General features: G+C 50.8%; 1 protein-coding gene across 2 annotated transcripts in view; it reads right to left on the bottom strand.

The window, feature by feature from the left end:
* adarb1b (adenosine deaminase RNA specific B1b) overlaps positions 1–12,445 on the bottom strand; it is a 152,316-nt gene that overhangs the window by 112,998 nt on the left and 26,873 nt on the right. The window contains exon 2 of one of the 2 annotated variants that reach the window (XM_061226925.1): positions 4,092–4,212. The exons of the other annotated variant lie outside the window; for it this stretch is intronic. The gene's annotated coding sequence lies outside the window, so the exon portion shown is untranslated. The remainder of the gene's footprint in view (positions 1–4,091; positions 4,213–12,445) is intronic. 2 annotated transcript variants of the gene reach the window in all.

Below are 12,445 nucleotides of genomic sequence, written 5' to 3' on the forward strand. Positions count from 1 at the left end.
CAGAGGGTGAGAGTGTGAGTGTGAGTGTGAGAGGGTGAGAGGGTGTGAGGGTGAGAGGGTGAGAGTGTGAGTGTGAGAGGGTGTGAGGGTGAGAGGGTGAGAGGGTGAGGGTGAGTGTGAGGGTGTGAGGGTGAGAGGGTGTGAGGGTGAGAGTGTGAGGGTGTGGATGGTGAGGGTGAGTGTGAGGGTGTGAGGGTGAGAGGGTGTGAGGGTGATAGGGTGTGAGGGTGTGAGGGTGAGAGGGTGTGAGGGTGAGAGTGTGAGGGTGTGGATGGTGAGGGTGAGGGTGAGGGTGTGAGGGTGAGAGGGTGAGAGGGTGTGGATGGTGAGAGGGTGAGAGGGTGTGGATGGTGAGAGGTGAGAGGGTGTGGATGGTGAGAGGGTGAGGGTGGGCGTGAGGGTGAGAGGGTGTGAGGGTGTGGATGGTGAGAGGGTGAGGGTGGGCGTGAGGGTGAGAGGGTGTGGATGGTGAGAGGGTGAGGGTGGGCGTGAGGGTGTGAGGGTGAGAGGGTGTGGATGGTGAGAGGGTGAGGGTGGGCGTGAGGGTGAGAGGGTGTGGATGGTGAGAGGGTGAGAGGGTGTGGATGGTGAGAGGGTGAGGGTGGGCGTGAGGGTGAGAGGGTGTGGATGGTGAGAGGGTGTGGATGGTGAGAGGGTGAGGGTGGGCGTGAGGGTGAGAGGGTGTGGATGGTGAGAGGGTGAGGGTGGGCGTGAGGGTGAGAGGGTGTGGATGGTGAGAGGGTGAGGGTGGGCGTGAGGGTGAGAGGGTGTGGATGGTGAGAGGGTGAGGGTGGGCGTGAGGGTGAGAGGGTGTGGATGGTGAGAGGGTGAGGGTGGGCGTGAGGGTGAGAGGGTGTGGATGGTGAGAGGGTGAGGGTGGGCGTGAGGGTGAGGGTGGGTGAGAGGGTGAGAGGGTGTGGATGGTGAGAGGGTGAGGGTGGGCGTGAGGGTGAGGGTGGGTGAGAGGGTGAGAGGGTGAGCACACAGGGCACCACTTCAGACGGCAGGAGATGAGGCGTATCACTGGAGAATGAACACAGGCAGGAGATCCCTGCTCTACTGAAAGCACAAGGTGAACACGGGCAAGAGGTGTGTGATAATCCCAAACACAGCGGGAGTCCTGATTACCCACAGCGCAGATGAAACTGCTACTTTACACCCAGACTTTAATATGGAGAACTGAGAGCACCAAGGCAAACTCCTGACTCCTTTAATATTACTGCCCAGCAACAAGCACGGAGGACATTACTCAACACTCAGGGCATTACCCGACACCCTTACCCAACACTCAGGGCATTACCCAGCACCCTTACCCAGCACTGAGGACATTACCCAGCATCTGTACCCAGCACTCAAGACATTACCCAGCATCTTTACCCAGCACTGAAGACATTACCCAGCATCTTTACCTAGCACTGAAGACATTACCCAGCACTGAAGACATTACCCAGCATCTTTACCCAGCACTGAAGAGATTACCCAGCATCTTCACTCAGCACTGAGGACATTACCCAGCATCTTTACTCAGCACTGAAGACATTACCCAGCATCTTTACTCAGCACTGAAGACATTACCCAGCATCTTTACCCAGCACTGAAGACATTACCCAGCACCCTTATCTAACCCTGGGTCTCATCTCCAGTTTATGTCACAATAAATTAGAAAACACACAATCACCACACAGTCACCATTACTCACACACACTCGCACTCGCACTCACTCACTCACTCGCGCGCGCACACAGTCACACTCACACTCCACACAATCCACACACACACACACACAAACACACACACTCACGCGCACACACACACACACTCACAAACACACACACACACACACACACATACACACACACACACGCACGCACACACACACACACACACACACACACACACACACACACACACACACTCACGCGCACACACACTCACACTCCACACACTCCACACACTCCACACACTCCACACACACGCATACACGCACTCACACACGCACACACACGCACAGATCAGTTTATTAACCCTCTGTATGTAAAATGTTGCACACCTGCCTGTGTGTCTGCTGCAGAAAGCCAGGGTGCTCTTCTGAGAACGGCACATTAATCACAGTGACAAGCACAACCGGAGCCACAAATAAACCCAAGACAACGTCATTAAAACATAAAGAATTAACCTCCATGCAACCTCAGCAAGGTATACAGCCCCTACGCATCATACTCACACTCAGGTGCACAGGCACAGCTGCATTGCGAGGCCATACTGATTATACAGAATAAGTCCAGCAGACTAAATGATCTCTGGTTATTTTACCCAGCTAGATATTTGCACTTGGTTAGCTGCAGGTACAGCAGGCTAATCTATTCCCCAGAACTCAAACCGTTTCCAATTCTAACTAATTGAGTATCTATTATTCATCCAAAAATGCTTGGCTGACAGGGCAGCTTTTCATCAGTGTCTGGTACTGCTACAGACAAAAAGCTACGCTCACAAAAATCTATTTTAATAAAAAAATGATGTCTACAATGTAGAAAAGCTACTTTTATTCTGAATGAGTTCAGCACAGGTGAACCATAAGTATTCAAAGTAAAAATTTTCTTTTTTCTTTTCTTTTCTTTTCAAAGCAAATAACAAAAAGGCGGTACCACTAGGAAAACACTCAAATGGACAGGTTTTATTATAACTCATTCCAGAAGAAGTTAACCACAGAGAAGCCATTGAACAGAATGGACGTAGCACTCCAGAAAGCCGGCTGAATGGGAGAGGGTTAGCCATCAGCCGCTAAGTCAGTACATAGCACGCTGCAACAACAACCTCTCAAACCCTCTCAAGCCCGCCAACCTCAAGTCACAGGATCAGAGACAGACTGAGGGAAGACTTCGCCAGGCCGGCGTGGTTTATCGGTCTGGTGACTTTTGTTGCCACAACTCAGCGTGATCTACTGTATGCAGACGTTTCTAGAAGCGCATATGAAATTTCACTCGCTGAAAGAGATGCGTGATCAGTCACTTCAGATCTACTGTCCAGCTACAGCTGAATAATATTTTGTCTCCTGCACTGTCTAAGCTTGATAACTAGATAAATATTAGGTTATCAAGGCTGCTGGCTCGCTATTAACAGTGATCTTCTGTATGTCTACAATTGCAAGATTTAGCGAAGGCTTGTGTGCATTTCATAAAAGTGCAGGCTGCCAACGGCACGCAGATAAAAAAATGACAACGGCCAACACAAAAAATGTTATTCTCAGAGCCCCCATGATGTACGAGGGCCTCTGAACGAGCCACGAGCAGCGGCCCCAAAAGGGAACAACCTCAACCACATTATCCATGTTACTGCACTGAAGCCCCCCCACCGCTCAAAAACATAAAACAGAGAGAGCGTCCTTGCTCCAGTAGCCAACAGACAGAGAGAGGCGGCTGAAGGGTCTGAGGTCACGGCTCTCATGTTAATGAGTGCCACTGGTCACAGTGACCTTGCCGTACCTGCCTTTTCAACAAAGTATACAAGGGCTAAACCCCATTATTACACTGGCAGCAGTACAGGCTGTAGAGACAGCGCAATATAATTATCACAAACACTGAGGTCCACGGCACTCGCAAGCGGAAGCCTCATCACACTATAAACACGGTTCCACACTGTTCCTGCTCTAGGCTGCGCTGTTTCTCCTGCACTAGCCTGTGCAGTTTCTCCTGCTCTAGGCGGTGTGGTTTCTCCTGTGTGGTTTCTCCTGCGCTAGCCTGTGCTGTTTCTCCTGCGCTAGGCTGTGCTGTTTCTCCTGCACTAGGCTGTGCTGTTTCTCCTGCACTAGGCTGTGCTGTTTCTCCTGCGCTAGCCTGTGCAGTTTCTCCTGCTCTAGGCGGTGTGGTTTCTCCTGTGCTGTTTCTCCTGCGCAAGCCTGTGCTGTTTCTCCTGCGCTCTTCCTCCTGTGCGGTTTCTCCTGCTCTAGGCTGTGTGGTTTCTCCTGTGCGGTTTCTCCTGCACTAGCCTTTCCGAGGGTAGAGGACAACAGGTTAAAGACATTTCATTAAGCTCGTAAATTTGTGGCCAAGTGAGGGAGCAGACGGCCATTTTGTGTATGAGATGCTATGTACCTGAGCGTCTCTCTAATCAGTCCAGTTTATGGCAGGCCAGGCCACATCCTCTAACGAGCCACGGAGACACGCGCCACGAAAAATCCGCTGCTGCAGAGTGTCCAATCCAGGGTCCTTCACTCTAATGGCAAAATAAAATATGCCTCAGTCAAGAGGTCATGGGTTATATGAGCCATAACCACAGTGTCACTTGTGATATGAGCCACAACCACAGCGTCACGTGTGATATGAGCCACAACCACAGCGTCACGTGTGATATGAGCCACAACCACAGCGCCACGTGTGATATGAGCCACAACCACAGCGCCACGTGTGATATGAGCCACAACCACAGCGCCACGTGTGATATGAGCCACAACCACAGTGCCACGTGTGATATGAGCCACAACCACACCACATATTATTTAAATAAAGCTGTCGCATTTCCCTCCACCTGTTCTGTCTGTTCACTGTAATGGCTTGTGTCCAGTGATTCAGTTACTCAGTTCACTAAGTTCAGTGCGTAGTGAACATTCCAAAAGGAGGCAGTCGAGCATCAGTGCTCGTCCAATACCATAATGCAGGTAAATTCCATTACCACCAACTGTGCCCTGATACCTCTAATCTGTTAACTCTAGCTCATATCTCCAACTGGACTTAGCTGGTGGTGGTAGGGTTAGGGCCATGAAAACAAGCTACCCTTTGCTACAATACATCTCGGAACATAACTTATAGTAGCAAGAAAATGAACATTATTTGCTCAATGGGTTTACTCTGACATGCCATTTCAATACTAGGTACTGCAGGAGGATAGCTAGCTAGGTACTACTGGGAGGAGGCTAGGTAGGTACTACTGGGAGGAGGCTAGCAAAGTAACTGATGAGTAACTGAAGGTGTGCCATCCTGGCTTACTTGCTTCCCCCCACCCCAGTATGTGATTCCATTGCAAATTTTACAGATTTTTTAAATTTTTTGTGTTGGCATTGATAAAAGTAGAACAAAAGTAAGATCCATCTGGTACTACCGGCTGTGTATGGCTCTGCCTAGGGAAACTAGGATTAATATTTGTCTCCTCCAAGACAGTGAGCCTTGTTTCACTGCACTAAGAAAGTCCGGTTTCATAAACCACTTAATGCCGGCTTGAGTCAGTGATTTCCATTCAACAAAGCCTCTTCCATTTCAGCTGGACAAATAACTGCAGAAAATTAGATTTGGGCCTTTATGATGACTAAGCACAATGCTTCAAAAATGAATTTTTTAATTGTATTTTTTGACATTTTTAGAACCAGTATTTTGTGATTTAGCAGATAAATGTTAATATTTTGTCTGTCCGAGGAAGCGACGGGTCAAAACCAACGAAAACTGAGGACCGGTTTGATTTGTGGGCAAACGTGAAGAACGCGAGAATAATCCACCGATTTGCCACCTTCCCCAGCTTCCAGAGACACCATCTGCTGTGACGCCTCTATAAGGGGAACAGGGTGTGGCCCTCGCCTCTCTTCCTGGGGGCGGGGGCTCCTCTGCCCCCTCACCACCGTCCTCATGGCAACGGATCACACTCCAACGCCCGTTTGCTTCGGAGTCCGGGAAATTATGAGCCTGCATTTCCTTCAGAAAGAGGAGGGCACACTCGCCCGCGCCGAAGATTCTACTCCGGGAGGACGGTGAAGCGGGATTGGGCAGGGAGAGGGCGCATCACAGGTCACATGACCCAGCGTCACCGTGACCAGGGCAGCACTGCCATGCCTCCTCTTCACACGTCTGTCCCCCGCCTCATTCCTCAACTGATCAGGGTATTTGTAACAATAGAGCGTGTTTGAAATAATGAGTCTGCCAATCGTCTAGTCAACGATGAACCGTTCTATAGCCAGCAGCATGTGCAAGAGTAATACCTGTTCTAGTGTGGTTTGCGTCTCTCTAGCGGTGATTCAGTATCCGTTTACACCGAAAGAATCTGTGTCCGAGAGCCAATTCTGCAAAAATGTGCTGCCCGAGGCTCCGTCTGAAGATCCCATCTACAATCCCCACTACGGACAGCAGCCAACAACAATACCCAAATACAAAATAAATACTAAAGTCAGTAAATAACATAATATTATTTTACAGTCAATATATGGAAATATTTCAACCAAAGCCACAGGCCAAAAGATATTTTAAAATCAGAGGTTCAGGTTTTCAGGCAACATCCACCAAGATGGAGGGCATCAATTATGGTCAGGGCTTTTGACTCCACAAATTCTACCATCCACTCGCACTGTTTACCACACTCCTGTTATTAATCGACTGACAGGGCAAAATATCTAAAGTGAAACGTAAACGGCCCATGTTCTAAAATTAAATTTAAAAAAATAATAATACATAAAAAGAATGTATTCTTGTGAACACAGAGTCGCAGACGAATATATGGTTTCCAGACCTTTCCTTTTCCCACCACAGATGCCACATTTCTGTGAAAGACAGTCACCGGTCTGCCTGAAGGATGCAAGGCCTGGTGGGCACTTCCATTCAGATCTCCCCTCACATATAAAGACCGGTGATTACAATTTTAAACACCATTTCCCAAGAACACTTTTTCATGGGAACTACAAGCGACCGCCATTCACTCTACACACTCCACACACTCCACACACTCCACACACATACATACACACACTCCACACACACACACACACTCCACACACTCCACACATGCACACACTCCACACACTCCACACACTCCACACACTCCACACACTCCACACACACACATACACACATACACACACTCCACGGCCTACACACACACACACACACACACATACACATATACACACACATACACACACTCCACGGCCTACACACACACAGCAGTGTGTAAAACTGAAATTAAACCATAGATCATTTTACTCCTCATGACAATTATATACAATAGCAGATAGATAATCAGATTTTTGTTCTGCAGGGATATTTTTCTTGTCATAACATTAACTGCGGAAAAACGTGTCCTTTGCAAGCTGAGAAAAAGCAACTCAGCCTTGCGAGCATGCTAGCCTCAGTACCAGCGAAACTCAACCGTGCCAGCATGCCTGCTAACGCACACAGGCTGTGTGAGATGGTGGCGTGTCGTCTGCGAGACGGTATGAGTCAGGTGACAGTGACACAAAGCCATTTGGCTGTATGATTGGATGCCAGTCCCAGTACTGGCCAAACGCAGCCCTGCTGAGCTCCCAGCTAAACGCACACAGGCTGTGTGAGATGGCGGCGTGTCTCTCAGAGATTCAGAGCGCAGGGCCCCGGGCCCGCCATGCGACACAACCCCCCATCGACCCCCCGCTACTGTGACTGTGCACGGGGTCACCACGGGGTCACCACGGGGTCACCACGGGGTCACCAGGGCAGCAGCCTCGGCTCACAGCCGCTCTGACCCACTCCCCTCCCACACTGACCCACGCTGACCCACGCCCCTCCCACACTGACCCACGCTGACCCACGCCCCTCCCACACTGACCCACGCTGACCCACGCCCCTCCCACACTGACCCACACTGACCCACTCCCCTCCCACACTGACCCACACTGACCCACGCCCCTCCCACACTGACCCACACTGACCCGCTCCCCTCCCACACTGACCCACTCCCCTCCCACACTGACCCACTCCCCTCCCACACTGACCCACACTGACCCACTCCCCTCCCACACTGACCCACACTGACCCACTCCCCTTCCACACTGACCCACACTGACCCACTCCCCTCCCACACTGACCCACGCCCCTCCCACACTGACCCACACCCCTCCACACTGACCCACACTGACCCACTCCCCTCCCACACTGACCCACGCCCCTCCCACACTGACCCACACCCCTCCCACACTGACCCACACTGACCCACTCCCCTTCCACACTGACCCACACTGACCCACTCCCCTCCCACACTGACCCACGCCCCTCCCACACTGACCCACACCCCTCCACACTGACCCACACTGACCCACTCCCCTCCCACACTGACCCACGCCCCTCCCACACTGACCCACACCCCTCCACACTGACCCACACTGACCCACGCCCCTCCCACACTGACCCACGCTGACCCGCGCCCCTCCCACACTGACCCACACTGACCCACTCCCCTCCCACACTGACCCACGCTTCACGCAAATACACTTCTCATGAACAGCGTGTGTGTGTGTGTGTGTATGTGTGTGTGTGTCCACTCTCACTCAATTTGCTAGTTAACCATCAGATAATGCAGGACTATTTCAGTAATCTAAACAGTCCAACAAACTACTTTGATCTAATTTCTTCATTTTCTCCTGAACGCAGTAGAAAAGCTCTGACTCTGACTTGACTTCAAATGTGTTTTTTTGAAACGTCAATAGATTACACTGACCACAATGAACATCAAATTACATATTGATTTACCCACACATCCCGGCTCTCCAGCTAAAATCAAGCACATCGCTCTTGACAGTGGGGCATTAGCTGAAATAGGCGGTGTTAGGGGGCAGCGCTCAGTAAAAACAGAAGTCAATGAGATGACTCTGAAAACTGCCACAATGAAAGGTCTCTTTGATCTGGATGAAAAGACCAAAGCGGCCAGGGCAGCGATGATTTGTTTTTTTGCGCAAACTTTTTCAGCAAAATGATAGTTTTCACCACTCAATTACCATTCAAAAGAAATTAAGAAAACCACCAACACAAAGATGTCTGATCTCCGTCTTCAAGCCATCAAACAATCCCTGTATTACAAACTGGATATCCAACTGCGGTTACAAAATAACAGGATTTAAAATAAAATGGCGAGACTTTAACATTTTGCAAAGCCAATTATGATTGTGAGAGTATTGTGAGGGGACAGACACATCATGTCCCAGTGCAGTGAGTCACTGCACACACTGCACACTGCACACATGGGCTTACACACTGCACACATGGGCTCACACACTGCACACTGAACACATGGGCTCACACACTGAACACTGAACACATGGGCTTACACACTGAACACATGGGCTTACACACTGAACACATGGGCTCACACACTGCACACTGAACACATGGGCTCACACACTGAACACATGGGCTCACACACTGAACACTGAACACATGGGCTTACACACTGAACACATGGGCTTACACACTGAACACATGGGCTCACACACTGAACACTGAACACATGGGCTTACACACTGCACACATGGGCTCACACACTGAACACTGAACACATGGGCTCACACACTGCACACTGAACACATGGGCTCACACACTGCACACATGGGCTCACACACTGCACACTGAACACATGGGCTCACACACTGAACACTGAACACATGGGCTTACACACTGAACACATGGGCTCACACACTGAACACTGAACACATGGGCTTACACACTGCACACATGGGCTCACACACTGAACACTGAACACATGGGCTCACACACTGCACACTGAACACATGGGCTTACACACTGCACACTGAACACATGGGCTTACACACTGCACACTGCACACTGAACACATGGGCTTACACACTGAACACATGGGCTCAAACACTGAACACATGGGTTTACACACTGAACACATGGGCTCACACACTGCACACTGCACACATGGGCTCACACACTGAACACATGGGCTTACACACTGAACACATGGGCTTACACACTGAACACATGGGCTCACACACTGCACACTGCACACATGGGCTTACACACTGCACACTGCACACATGGGCTCACACACTGAACACATGGGCTTACACACTGAACACATGGGCTTACACACTGAACACATGGGCTCACACACTGAACACATGGGCTCACACACTGCACACTGAACACATGGGCTTACACACTGAACACATGGGCTCACACACTGCACACTGCACACATGGGCTTACACACTGCACACTGCACACATGGGCTCACACACTGAACACATGGGCTTACACACTGAACACATGGGCTTACACACTGAACACATGGGCTTACACACTGAACACATGGGCTTACACACTGAACACATGGGCTCACACACTGAACACATGGGCTCACACACTGCACACTGCACACATGGGCTTACACACTGCACACTGAACACATGGGCTTACACACTGAACACATGGGCTTACACACTGAACACATGGGCTTACACACTGAACACATGGGCTTACACACTGAACACATGGGCTCACACACTGAACACATGGGCTTACACACTGAACACATGGGCTTACACACTGAACACATGGGCTCACACACTGAACACATGGGCTTACACACTGCACACTGCACACATGGGCTCACACACTGAACACATGGGCTCACACACTGAACACATGGGCTTACACACTGAACACATGGGCTTACACACTGAACACATGGGCTCACACACTGAACACATGGGCTTACACACTGAACACATGGGCTCACACACTGAACACATGGGCTCACACACTGAACACATGGGCTTACACACTGAACACATGGGCTCACACACTGCACACTGAACACATGGGCTCACACACTGAACACATGGGCTTACACACTGAACACATGGGCTCACACACTGAACACATGGGCTCACACACTGAACACATGGGCTTACACACTGCACACTGAACACATGGGCTCACACACTGAACACATGGGCTCACACACTGAACACATGGGCTTACACACTGCACACTGAACACATGGGCTTACACACTGAACACTTGGGCTTACACACTGAACACATGGGCTCACACACTGAACACTGCACACATGCACACTGCAGGCCCGAGCAGCACAAAACAGGGTAACTCGCTCACACCCCCCGAAAATGGACAAACTCAAACTGCTCCCAAAGCTTCCAGCGCTTTCCTTTTCACCTCATCCCCCTCTTCCTCACTGGCCTCTGGCTGAGTGAAGTCGATTACGGTAATAGAACAATAGAAAAAGTGTACGTACTACATTTAAAAACATACAGTATTGGGTGTCTCGGTGGCGCAGCCTGTAGAGCACTGACCGCATGCTCATTGTGAGCCGCGACGTCGGCGGTTTGAATCCGACCGTCCGACATTTGTCGCATGTCTTCCCCTCTCTCCTCCCATTCTTCCTGTCTCTCTATACTATATACTGTCCAATAAAGCTGAAAAAGGCCTAAAAAATATCTTTTAAAAAAACATACAGTACAGCACAGACATCAGCGTGTAACCGACCCCGTGATCTGACTGGCACCTTTCTCTCCACATTTCCAAAAACACAAGAAAAACGATCCCTCGTCCCAAACGGGTGAAAACAGCCATCTTGTTTCCAGGAAACGCTCATCACTATGTGATCGATGTGAGCAGGGCTCCTGCGTTCGTTCCGCTCCGGGGAGAAGTTGGGCGGTACAGCAGGAGATTCACAGAGGGGAACCGGGGCACCTCCAGCGGCGGGGCGGCTGTGGGGCAGCTGTGGGGCAGCAGGGCGGCTGTGGGGCGGCTCTGGGGAGGCTGTGGGGCAGCTCTGGGGAGGCTGTGGGAAGGCTGTGGGGCAGCAGGGCGGCTCTGGGGCAGCTGTGGGGCAGCAGGGCGGCTGTGGGGAGGCTGTGGGGAGGCTGTGGGGAGGCTGTGGGGCAGCTCTGGGGAGGCTCTGGGGCAGCGTGAGAAACAGGGCCCTGCGCTGCCCACCGCAAGCAGAGAGTGATCAGTGACAGCTGAAGCTGTCCTGCGCCTGGCAGATGGAGCCGCGGCGTTAGTGGGGCTGTAAAAGAGCAGAGCCAGGCCTGGGGCTCCTGGCTGGGAGAGAGGCTCAGTGCTGCAGGCCCAAAGAGCCAAACAAACCCCCCAGTCTCCCAACGCTGGATAAACTGTGTGACTGTGTGTGTGTGCATGTGACTGTGTGTGTGAGACTGTGTGTGTGTGTGTGTGTGTGTGACTGTGTGCATGTGTGCATGTGTGTGCTTGTGTGTGTGCTTTTGTGTGTGTGTGTGTGTGCTTGTGTGTGTGAGACATTGTGTGTGTATGTGTGTGTGTGTGTGTGTATGTATGTGTGTGTGTGTGCATGCGCGTGTGTGTGTGTGTGTGTGTGTGTGTGCTTGTGTGTGTGTGTGTGTGTGTGTGTGTGTGTGTGTGAGACATTGTGTGTGTATGTGTGTGTGTGTGTGTGTATGTATGTGTGTGTGTGTGCTTGTGTGTGTGTGTGTGTGTGTGTGTGTGTGTGTGAGAGAGAGATGTTGTGTGTGTGTGTATGTGTGTGGGTGTGTGTGGCTGCATGCACATTTACATGCATGCCTGTGTGTGTATGTGTGTTTTTGAGGCCAGAGGACAATTCAACCTAAAGCAACATTCAGTGGCCTCCACTGGCTTCCTATTGCCGCACGCATCCGTTTCAAGGCCCTAGTGTTGGCATTTCAGGCTGCTAAG

Source organism: Conger conger, chromosome 17 (assembly GCF_963514075.1).
Source record: "Conger conger chromosome 17, fConCon1.1, whole genome shotgun sequence".
NCBI lineage: Eukaryota > Metazoa > Chordata > Actinopteri > Anguilliformes > Congridae > Conger > Conger conger.